The 12,404-nt window shown below is 43.1% G+C and overlaps 1 long non-coding RNA gene across 2 annotated transcripts in view; it reads left to right on the forward strand.

The window, feature by feature from the left end:
• Positions 1–12,182, forward strand: part of LOC138824478 (uncharacterized) — a 37,384-nt gene extending 25,202 nt beyond the window's left edge. Inside the window, exons 2-3 of one of the 2 annotated variants that reach the window (XR_011371098.1) lie at positions 7,806–7,896; positions 11,569–12,182. This is a non-coding gene — a long non-coding RNA (uncharacterized lncRNA). Of the gene's footprint in view, positions 1–7,805; positions 7,897–8,516; positions 8,757–11,568 lie in introns of those variants that run through there. The other variant, XR_011371099.1, reaches the window with a different exon arrangement.
• Positions 12,183–12,404: the final 222 nt, after the last annotated feature.

Here is a 12,404-nt window from a genome sequence, read left to right on the forward strand (position 1 = left end):
AAGTTCATTCTAACTTTCCTGGAGCAAATTGTCTATCACAGTCTGTAATATATAACGGTGCTCATATGTTATATACCATATATGTGATCAGCAGCATGGGGATATTTAGTAGTGGTTCAACCAGATGAGTGGGAGTTCTTTGTTTCTTAAGTCCTGTTAGTTTTGTCATATCACCTAACATTTTGGATTCATCATCCACTTATCAGGGAGACCATGTACTGTTTGTCTCTTCGTTCTTGGCTTACCTCGCTCAACATGATTCCTTCTAGCTCCATCCATTTCCCTGCAAATGCCATTATTTTGTCATTTCTAATGGCTGCATAATATTCCATTGTGTATAGATACCACAATTTTTGGATCCATTCATCTGTGGTGGGGCATCTAGGTTGTTTCCATATCCTAGCTATTGCGAACAGTGCTGCAATAAACATGGAGGTGCACGTGTCCTTGTATATTGGTTCCTGTTGTTCAGGGTAGATGCCTAGAAGTGGTATGACTGGGTCGTAAGGGAGGTCAATCTTTAGCTTTCTAAGGACCCTCCAGACTGCTTTCCAAAGTGGTTGTATGAGTGTACATTCCCACCAGCAGTGTAATAGCGTTCCTCGTTCTCCACATCCCCTCCAGCATTTGTCGTTGGCTGATTTGTGGATGTGGGACATTCTGACTGGGGTAAGGTGGTATCTCAGGGTTGTCTTTATTTGCATTTCCTTCACCACCAGGGATGATGAACATTTCCTCATGTGTTTCTTTGCCATTTTTATTTCTTCATTTGAGAAGTCCCTCTTTAGTTCCCTTGCCCATTTAGTAATTGGTTTGTTAGGTTTGGGAGGGATTAATTTCTTGAGTTCCCTGTATATACAGGATGTTAACCCCTTGTCTGATATATTGCTGGTAAATATTTTTTTCCCAATTAGTTGGTTGTCTTTCTAGGTTGGTTGCGATAGCTTTATCTGTGCAGAAGCTTTTTATTTTAAGGTAGTCCCATTTGTCGAGTCTCTCTCCAATTTGTTGTGACCCTGGGACTCTGTTCAGGAAGTTCCTTCCTGTGCCTATTAGTTCAAGTGTCTCTCCTACTCTGTCCTGCAGTAGTTTCAGAGATTCAGGTTTAATGTTAAGGTCTTTAATCCATTTTGAGTTGATGTTGGTGCATGATGATAGGCAATTGGCATGAATTTTGCAGGAAGAGTGAGAGAGAAGTAAACCAAGGTAGGTGACTGAAGGAGATATTTGTTCTATCTATGATTATGGCATCTATGACTATGAAGCTAGTCCTAAAGCCATGCATGTTCATCTTCAACCCAACAGATTTTGGACTTGGAAGGCGTGTGTGTGTGTGTGTGTGTGTGTGTGTGTGTGTGTGTGTGTGTGTGTGTGTGTGTGTGTGTGTGTGTGTGTAGTGTTTTTACAAGGAAGGGAATCATAATAACCAGGCTGAGATGAGTATCTAACACAGGAGCCTGACACATTAGGTATCCCTAGAAGTGCTCATAAGGAGGGAAAGCCATGTGCAACAAAGCTATTTTCATTTCAGGATAAGCTGAGAAAAGGTAGCTCATTGTTCTGAAGGTGGCTTATAGTGGGCTTTATCTTTCTCCTCTGGGAGGCACCTGCAACAATTTCTTTATAGAGTTCTTCATCTTCCAGGGATAGGAAGGATACTGGTTTGGACAGAGCATCCCAGAGTCCTGAATCTTGACTGGCCCAAGAAGAGACCACAAGACCTAGACAGGTTGGGTTGGGGCTTGTGGCTCCATCAGAGCCCACCCCTCCCCCTTCCATGGACTGTAGAGAAAGCAGAAGACATTAGACACTGAACATGCAGGGCACTGCAACAATGCTGCCTGCACACCTGGATACAGCTGAGCCTGAAGCTGCACCTCAGCTTCTCATTCTCAGGTAGAAGTACATTACCTTTTCTTTTGCTCAGTTTTGTGTTTTCTGTCATTTACAGTTGATATTGTTCTAATCAACACAAAGTGATTACTAATTCTCTTGGTTAGGGATTCTGAGATTTTAATTTGATGACCTAAAACACACAGTGAAGAACAAGAATTACAGTTGATAGTTTGGTAGTAGCCTGGGAAACACAGGGATTCCTCTGCTGGTCCTGCAGCTTTAGGTTTGGCTCTGACAGTCATTGCAGCAGTGAATCAACATCTTACCTGGCAGTTCTGCAATTCCCAGGCCTTCCCAGCAGTGCCACCTTTTACTTTTAGGTGGTACCGTTGGTATCTAGGCTGCCCATGAAGACAAATGTGTCTGGAGGGTAGTAATGGATTGTTCTGGCAGGTGATATCCCCATAGGGTACTCTGTATTCAGGCAGGTGATGCCCCTCTAGGATGCTCTGTGTTCAGGTAGGTGATACCCCAATAGGGTACTCCTTGCCCTTGGAGGGATCCCAGAGGAAAGAATATCTGGGGTGATTTCTAAGGTGTAAAGATGAATGTGCATAGTAGCAAAATTTCATAAATTCAGCAAACACGTACCCAGTGTTAAGAAAAAGAGCCCACCTTGGTCTTCTAGGCATACCCAATGTAGAGACACAGCCAGAGGCAGACAATCTCTGGCCCCATACTTGTCGTTCCTGAGGAGCAGAGAAGCTTCTCAGAGGAGGGACCTTTTGAATTGGGCATTTGATGTCAGAGTAGAAGCTGGTCTCATTTCCTTTTTCTCAGAAAAACTGAGGCTCAAGAGATGTAGGTGTCCAGCTTGATACACACAGCTAATTCAGGGCTGGGCTAGGAAGGGGTTGCAGAGCCTGGGAATGTGAGGAGAGATTTTTGTTTTTGGAAGAGGTCATAGCAAGGATGAAAGCAGAAGAGCTTCAATACAAGTTACTTCTACATTATTCCTCTAAATTATTAATTGCACATATGAAGCATATAGGTCTTATACACATATACACATTTCATTAGTCCTACTAAGTGATTTCATTTTGTTTTTAGTGAATACAACCCTGTGCCGAGTCTGGCCCTCCCTGGAGTCCAAACCTCCTTAGAGTCCGAGTCCAGGCCTTTTGTAGTCTGGGCCTGCTCGGAAATCTGCACCAGTTCTGGTTACAGGCATATTTCTAGCCTGGACCTCCTTTAAGTCTGCAGCACATAGTCCAAGTCAAAGTCCGTTTCTTGTGCTTACTCTGAGTCCAGGTGTCCTTTGAGTCTGAGTCCAAGACTGTTCCTAGTCTAGGCCCCTCAGACTCTGTGCCCACTCTGAGTCTATGCTGGTTCCAATTCCAGACCTGTTCCTGGGCCTCCTTGTAGTCCAGCCTATGCCCAATATCTTTTCTTTTTTTTCCTTTTTTTTGGGGGGGGGGTCCAGTTGTGGGGCCTGAACTCTGGGCCTAGGCCCTGTCCCTCAGCTCTTCAGCTCAAGGCTAGCATTCTACTACTTGAGCACAACTTCCCACTTTTTTCTTTTTGCTTATTTGGTGCTGAGGAATTGAACCCAGGGCTTCACGCATGCAAGGCAAGCACTCTACCACTGAGCCACCTTCCCAGACAGTATGTCCACATCTTTTCTATGCCTGCTCTGAGTCTGAGCTGCTCTGAGTCCTGGCTGCTTGGAGTCCTGGTTGCTTTGAGTCTGGGTCTGCACCTGGCCTGCTTCAACTCTGGACCTGCTCAGGTCTGGGCCATGTTCATTGTCTGGGCCTGCTTCATGTTCTGGCCAATTCCTAGTCTGATTAACTCAGAATCTGCATCTATTATCAGCCTGTTCAGAGTTTTCATGTCCTTAGCAAAGCCTAGGGGTTGGGGAAATTGTATAAGACATTCATTTTCCAGTATCTAGGTTTTATTTCCATTGTACTAGGCATATGAAAGTATTTTGTCTAGAGTTAAGAACATGAAAATGATACTGTGTTCCATGGCTTCCTTCAAGCTAGGTAGGCACCTTTACACTGAGTCATGTCCCTTACCATCACTGTGTCAGGCCTGACCTGAGATCTGTCTCATTAGAAGCTGGGCGGTGGTATCAGAAGGTGAGAGCAGAAAGTGTGTTCTAGATGGCTTTTTCTTTTTGTTCTCAGCCATACTCCAGATCACTCTCAGCATAAAAGAGGCTCCAGGATGCTGAACCCTTGTTCTACAGAGACTTCCTTTCACTTCAGGTGCTGGGTGTTGAGAAAATGCAAAGGGTTCAGAAGCCTGGAATTATGAGTGTAGGATCTGGGTATAAGGCCTAATGTAGTATGGTTTGGCTGGACCTCAACAAATCTTGCTTTGGAGAAGATAGTGAGTTAGGGCATAAGGGGATCTGTGGAAAACATTTCTGCCAGGTGCTAGTGGTTCATGTCTGCTTTCCTAGCTACTCAAGAGGCGAAGCTCTGAAGATTGCAGTTTGAACCCAGTCCAGGTAGAAAAGTCCTTTTTCTTCAATAATCACCAACCATTCCCTTCCTTTTCCCCCCTTCCCCCAAAAGGGAAACAAAACCTCAAGAAAAGCACCTAGGCTGAGTTCAAGCCCCAGGACCAACACAAAAAGATTTTTGTTTTCATCATATAGGTTTGATACACATTTTATTAGGCATTCAAAATTATTTCTATTTCTTTTTGGTAAATTCCAGTGGTATTGTGTCCCATGACCTCTCATAAGCTAGGCAAGCACCTCAGCTCTTAGCCTGGCCATCAAGATTTTGATGCATGTTGTCTTCTTCTGACTGTAGGATAAAATGTGGAGAGTATGGAAGCTTGGTGTCTTTAATAGAGGTTCATGGTATATGGCCCAATGTGGGATGGTCTAGAAAGACCCCATCAGAACTTGCTCTCGCAAACTCATATCTTGCCCAGGTCACTCGCCTTTCTCCAAGTCTGCATCAAATTTTCATCTATACTTTCATGTTCATTCTGCGGCCTGGAGAAGGAGGTGAAGGTGTATGTGAGAAAGGACATCCAGTCCCTTCCTGCTCGGTGCGTTGGTGATAACCAGAACAACTTTGGTGACTCTAGGTTCCTACCCAGGCCTCTGAGTCTTCAGTGCACTTTAAGTTTGCATTTTGGTCATATTATATTCAGTAGTTGTGGGGTTGGGAGCTCAGGATATGTGTGGAAAAAAATGTTACTTAATTAATTTGTCAGTTCTGGGGCTGGAATTCAGGGCCTGGGTGCTGTCCCTGAGCTCTTCAGCTCAAGGCACACATTCTACCATCTGAGCCACAGTGCCACATCCAGTTTTCTGGTGGCTAATTGGAGATAAGTGTCACCTAGACTTTCTTTCTCAGGCTGGCTTTGAACCACAATCCTCAGATTTCAGCATCCTGAGTAGCTAGGATTATAGGCGTGAGGCAGTACCAAGTTTGGTACATGGCAGTACCAAGTTTTTTTTTAAAAATTATTATTGTTTTTGGTTTTGCCAACCCTGGGGCTTGAATTCAGGGCCTGGGCACTGTTCCTGAGCCTATTTTTGCTCAAGGCTAGCATTCTACCACTTGAGCCACATTGCAATTTCTACCTTTCTTTTGTTTGTTTTGTTTATATGGTACTGGGGAATCGAACCCAGACTTTCATGCATGCTAGGCAAGCATTCTATCACTAAACCATATTCCCAGCTGCATAGCACATTTTTATCTGTGCTTTCAGACATGTTCATCCCGTAGCCTGGAGAAGGCAATGAACACATGTGTGAGGAAGGACAACCTATGCATTCTTGCTTGGTAACTTGTACCTGTCAGAGCAACTCTGGCCACACTAGGCCCATCCCAGGCCTGTATCCTTAGCACCAAGTCTTTACTGAGCTTTCAGCTCTGTCCTGCATAGGATATGAGGACTAGGGGGTGAGGGGATGTGTGACACGTTTATATTTTCATTATTTATTACAGACATTTTATCAGGCATTCTGAGGTATTTCAATTTGCTTTGGTGAATTCCAGTGGTATTATGTTCAGGGCTCTCCACAAGTTAGGGCAGCACCTCAACATTACCACTGTAGCCACGCTTCCAGTCCTTTTGCTTCTTCCCATTTTCTTTCACATTGGTTTGGCTGTGGTCTGCTATTCTCCTTCTGTCCATAAATAGGTAAACAGGCATGCACCCCTATACTAATCCCTATTTATTTGCAGATTAAAAAACCCCAAGGATTGAAGTTATACAGCTTGTCCAACATGACATAGCTAGGTCTCCATGCAAACATCATTTCAACTTAGGCAGTTATGTGGTCACCTTAGACCTTTCTAGTTTGAAACACGAAACACTGGAAGGTGTAGAAAGAACAGTGGCAACTCAATCCCTTCAACACTGATGAGTTTGTCTTGGAATAACTTGTATAATAGCATAAGTTTTGGGGAGAGGCAGATGGCCAGAATGCTAAAGACTCTTTAGTGTGGTGGTGGTAGTGGTAATGGTGGTAAGGGTAGTGGTGGTGTGTGTGTATTGAGAAGTAAGCTTGACCCTGCTGTATTTCAACCTCACATAGAATCAGCTCTTCCTCTGGTGTCTGGAACTGCCTTCACCCTAGTATTGCACAGAGACATTGCTGTCCAGGGGCTTGGGGTTAGGAGCCCATCTGCTGTGTTTACATTGGAACAGACCAATAAGAACATCCCTGCATTTTGTGCTAAGGACTTGGTTTCCACCAAAGGACTCTGAACACCATTTACCCTTTTCTGACCCTTTGCATCAGGGAAAACCATCTGTTTCTTTTTTTTTTTTTTTTTTCGGTCATGGGGCTTGAACTCTGGGCCTGGGCACTGTCCCTCAGCTCTTCAGCTCAAGGCGAGCACTCTACCACTTGAGCTACAGTGCCACTTCCGGTTTTCTGGTGGTTTTTATTGGAGATAGGAGTCTCACGGTCTCTCCTGCCCTGGCTGGCTTTGAACCGAGATCCTCAGATCTCAGCATCCTGAGTAGCTAGGATTACAGGCGTGAGCCACCAGTGCCCGGCATCCATCTGTTTCTTAAAATAACTAAACAGGTTGTGATGTGGTGAACACCATAATCCTGGACCTAGGGAGTAAAGAAGATAAGGCAGGAGTTCATGGGACTGATGTGCTTTGCCTTAGGTCTTGGTGTGTCAAACACATTTGAGTCATACTCCAATCCTCCTGCCAAAACCTTCTGAGTAAAGGGATTACAGTTGTGTGTCCATCTGTTTATCTCAATGAGATCTTTTATGTTGTGGGTTTTAGAAGTAATTAGAAGGGAACCTGAAAGTTTTGCCTTGTCTGCATGTATTTTTTCTTCTTCTTTTTTTGCTGATGTGGTGCTGAGGAATCCAACCCAGGGTCTCAGGCATGCAAGGCAAGCGCTCTACCACTGAGCGACCTTCCCAGCGCACTTTCATCTCTTAAAACTTTGATTACCAATGTAATTTGGTAACATCGTGACTCTACTTGTTATTTTGGAATATACCATAAACATCCATAAATTGATAATGTTCACTAAAGGATTGGAAGTGGATAGGGATAGAGACATGTTAGATTATAGGTAGTAGATATATCTTTATTTATTGCTGCTTTGTAAAGCATTACCATATATCCACCATGACAATACCAGAGAATAATTTTCCTGCAGTATACAATTTTCCTTTACTTATTCTGCCATCCACTATCCCCTATAAATATGAATATTTTCCCTTTTTAATTATTTTCACAATTAAATTATTATAAGATGGATTTTTTTTTAAATTGCCTCATTTTGTTTGGTTTTGTGATGGTAGATATTGAGACCAGAGTATGATGTAAGTTATGCTAGTATACTATCCCCCTAATTTACCCTCATTCCATCATATTCCATCATGTAGGGATTTAGAGTTGCTGGATATTGTGTTTTGTGAAGCTTGACTGAAACTTGCAACCTTCGTGATCTCTCAGCAGATTCTGGTGGCTCTTACCTGTAATCCCAGCAACACAGGACATTGAAAACTGAAGATTCAGTTCCAATCCAGATTGGGCAAGAAACTCTGTGAGTCTCTCATCTCCAATTAATTACAATAAGCTGGAAGTGGAGTTTTGGCTTAGGTAGTAGAGCACTAGTTTTGAGCAGAAGATACTCAAGGTAACCGTGAGCACAAGCCTAAAACATTCATGTGAGTGTGTGAGCATGCACACATACACATACACACACACACACATATTCTCTCTCTCTCTCACTCTCTCTCTCTCTCTCTCTCTCTAAAGCAACATTGTATTTTACATTCACATCCAGAGATTGGACAACATCTCTGCAATTTGTGAAATTCATTTTTGTATTTCTTGAAGGAAAAGGATAGATCATGGCACACAGAAGCCAAGACTTCAGAGGCAAGTACTGTATAAACAAATAGCTTGTAAAAAAAAACTAAATAGCAGTTTTCTATCTAGCTTTACATATAACATTCCTTAAATGCTGTAGTATTCTTAAAATAATAGTTATCATAACAATAAAAACAATGCAGCACCTTTTCCTTCTCCCCTTCCCTACTTCATAAAATATTTGGCAACAGAATAAAAAAAGTCTTTTTTCTTACAAGAATGGACACCTGTAAAAATATCTATGTGTGTAATGTTTGTTTACCAATGCTTCTTTGATCTTCCCACCTCTAGGTACTTGCATATTTTGCTGATGATTGCCCTTAAGGGCAAACAGAAGATTAGGATACAGAAACAAAATAATGTCCTAAGATATAGATGTAAAAAACATGTGCAGGAAGCACATAGCAGGCTGAGAGTGCCCTGAGAAGTAAAATGATTTGTGCCGAGTGATAGGAATAGTGACTAATAAGGCATGGATCTGACCTAAGAATGGCTCCTTGAAGCTGAGACCATGCCAGTACCTAGGGGATTCGACAAACAAGGTATGCTGTTTACTATGTCCATATGTGTATATTGTGATGTTGAAGTGGTGATTTCAGACTCGTTTGTTTTGGGGAAGGTCTTACGTGAGCAAGCAGCTTAGATTATTGGAACCTGAGAGGTGACCTTGCCTCCCTCACAGTGGATTAGAACATGGAACTGTGATAGCAAACTATGAAAGTTTGCTCAAGTCAGCTCATTTGGCCTGTGGCTCTGGAACAAGAAAGATGTTCTTATTCTGTGTTCAAAAGTCAGGAGACTTGGGGCTGGGAAGGTGGCTCAGTGGTAGAGTGCTTGCCTTGCATGCGTGAGGCCCTGGGTTCAATTCTTCAGCACCACATAAGCAAAAAGAAAAAAGCTGGAAGTTGTGCTGTGGCTCAAATGGTAGAGCACTAGCCTTGAGCTGAAGAGCTGAGGGACAGCGCCCAGGCCCAGAGTTCAGGCCCCATGATGCCCCCCCCCCAAAAAAGTCAGGAGACTCTGGTCTCAGGCAAGAGTGAGTGCATCACTCAAAGCTTCAGACATTGGATCAGTGCCAAGAACCAAATCTAGTTTCTCAGGCCTTTGTCCAAGTAGAAACCAAGAGAAATACAGAGCAACTCAGGCGAGGTGTAATCATGATAGGAAACCTATTTGATCTCATCCTACTCAGACTAGAACCATCTTCTTGTGTGCTTTTAAGTGTCTATATTGAAATAATTCTTTCTACGTAGTTTTCAATCCACTCTATTACAGTTACTCAATTTGAAGTGTGCTCCCAATTCCATGTTTGAAAGATCCATTCTTTTTACCACCTTAGTGTGAAAAGGAGTCGGCTCCAACCTGGGATATACCCTGTAAATTATGGAGCTTGGAGGCAGGCCTGGAGATGCTTGTGATTAACCTAGTCCCTGCCCACCAGAAAGGAGATCTCTTCTTTATTCAAAACTTCCTATACAACCATAGGCTGTGGGAAAATGGAGCAAGTGCTGGCTGTTATGTTTAAAAAGTGAGTGCTCCTCTTTCAATCTGGGGCTTCTCAGCCAGCCCTCATGGATGAGTCTTGGGAGTACTGGCTCCAATCTGAGACTGTTTGTTTCACTGGGGTCTTCTCACAAGAACTTGGCATAAGACAAAGAAAAACACACCATGACTAATTTCTTAAGACTGGCCAGCCAGGACATTTCATTTCCCTCAGAAGCTACTGGAGCTTTAGAAATCTGTGACAAACCAGGATTACAGGCATGAGCCAGTAGCTCTCACCTAGCTGAGGCTCCAGGAAATCACATTTACCATTTGTAAATAAGTTTTCAGTAGTAATCGTGGAGGCCTGTGAAATAATGTAATCAGAGAAAGGGCTAGGGTGTCAAAGGTGGATAAATGACTTCTGAGCCAGTAGGGATGCCTTCCATTTGTAAGCCCTGAACCATTTACTTTTTATGTCTTGCTACTTGAACTCAGGGTCTAAGTACCAATATTTTGGTGCTCACAGCTAGCACTCTACCATTTGAGTCACAGGGTCATTTCTGCCTTTTAGATAAGGGTCTTCAAATTTTTCTGCCAGACTTGCTTCAAACGGTGATTCTCAGATCTCTGCATCCTGATTAGCTAAGATTGGAGGTGAACCATTGGCACATTTACTTTGAACAGACTTCTATAAGCCTCTTAGCAGAATTTTCACAGGACTGAATAGACATACTTCACTGTTGTCTCTCAGTTTCACATTCCCATCTGGGACTTAGCCAGATCCTTAGGTGTCCTGTTAGTTCTGAAAAGAGGAGCCATTAAAGTGATGTTCTCCTGTCCTCCCATAGGTACAGATCCCTCTGCCCTAACTGTAAGGAAGATGAACAAGAAGTAAGTGAACTCTGGCACAAAGAGAAGGCCTCTCCTAGCAAACTGGGTATCTTTGAGGCTTCTGATTCAAAGTACACATTTCTCCTTTGCACACTATTTATGATTTCCACCAGGGAGTTAAGGCTTGGGACTTTAGTAGTTGGCAGATGGCATAGGTGTGGGTGTGGTTGTGGTCTCTCATCAATGACAGGGAATATTGTGTGCAGAGAATCATATCCTGGGGGGAACAACCCACAGTGAGAAATTTGGAGAATTGTCTTGCAGCAGCTTCTTAGAACTGGGTTGTGAGAAGCATCCTAATCCTAGGAATCTCCTCCCACTTCCTAATAAATGCACCTCTGCATAGAGGATGGACAGCCTCTGCATGGGGTTTGTAAGAAAGGGGCTATGGGAGGCAGAGAAGGGGGAGGGCAGGTTCTCACCTTGCCACCAATCTGCTCCCAGAACCCTTTATTCCATCTTCACTTTGCGGATGGACTTTTCCACTGATGACTTCTATGAGCCCAGGAACCAAGACACCCTGAATAAACTCATATACTATGTCATATTCAACTTGCATTCTTGGACTTGCTCTTCCTCTTACACATCCTTCTTGACCAATGGAGTGACACATGATTTATCAGAGCTAGAAAAAAGAGGAGTCCTTGTATAGGTGCCAAGACTTTGTGAGTAGTGATCGAAACTAGGCCCCTAGGGATGGGCTTCTCAGGATGGTGATTGGCCAGGAGCCCTTAGTACTACCCAGCTTGACAAAATGTCCTTTTATGGATATTCTCTGCCAGGTAATGCCTGTTTCTTTTTGAAAATATTCAGGCATCGGTGCTGATTAGAAACTCCCTACCTTCTCACCACTGTTCAGTCCAAACTCAAGTTCAATAGCTTTCTTCATTAAAACCTCATGGCAGTTTAATTACACCTGAACTTATAGACTCCACTCTAAGAATCCTTTACTTATTTACATTCTCAGGTTTCGATCACCATAGAGCAGCTTTCTCTGAATTCGAAATAAAGAACCCTCAGTGGCGTCACCAATGGTGATGATGGAGATCTGGAGTCATCACTGGACTCCAGAAAGAATGTGAATGTAGAGCAGATAAGGCCATTTACAGAAAAGACCAAGCAGATTTCGAGTCCTGTGGATGTCCCACTTGTTCTGAACCCTACACATGACGCAGATGAACCTGCAGGTACTCCAGTGGAAGAAGATCCAGAATTTATTCACTTGACTTTCACAGTCTGCCTAGATCAGCTCCAGGTGAGTCAAATCAGGACATGTCTTGGCAAGAAGGATAAACCAGCACTTGTGGGGTTTGAGGAAAATTTCCCCAGTCTGTGTTCAGAAGCACCAATAAGTGATGTCTCAAAGCTTGATTCGGTTGAGGAAAGGGAGTCTGTCCTCACAGAGTATCTGCTGCAGGAAAACCAGTCTCCAATGGAGAAATTTGAATATGTCCCTCCCTCAACTCAGGAAGAGAAGCCTTTCTGTAATGAGGTGGTAGATCCCTTTGACTAGCCTGACCTAGCATTTCTGCTTATAGGCAACTTATAGGAAGATCTAGTGTTATAGGTTCCTTCTCCCCTCCCTGGGAAAATATCTATTTTACTTTTTGTCATGATTGATGTAAAATGTTTATTTTATTTACTCTTCTAACTCTATTAAAATGTCAATATTTATGTTGTACAATTCTTGAATCCTATATAGTGTGGATTTTTTCTTCCTATTATCTGATGACCCAGGCACATGGGTCCTGAGTGGGTTGAAATACCTGTAGCTGTACAAGAGAATCTACTGAATATAGAGGC

This window comes from Dipodomys merriami, unplaced genomic scaffold (assembly GCF_024711535.1).
Source record: "Dipodomys merriami isolate MVZ:Mamm:240054 unplaced genomic scaffold, mDipMer1.0.p SCAF_1294, whole genome shotgun sequence".
Classification (NCBI taxonomy): Eukaryota; Metazoa; Chordata; class Mammalia; order Rodentia; family Heteromyidae; genus Dipodomys; species Dipodomys merriami.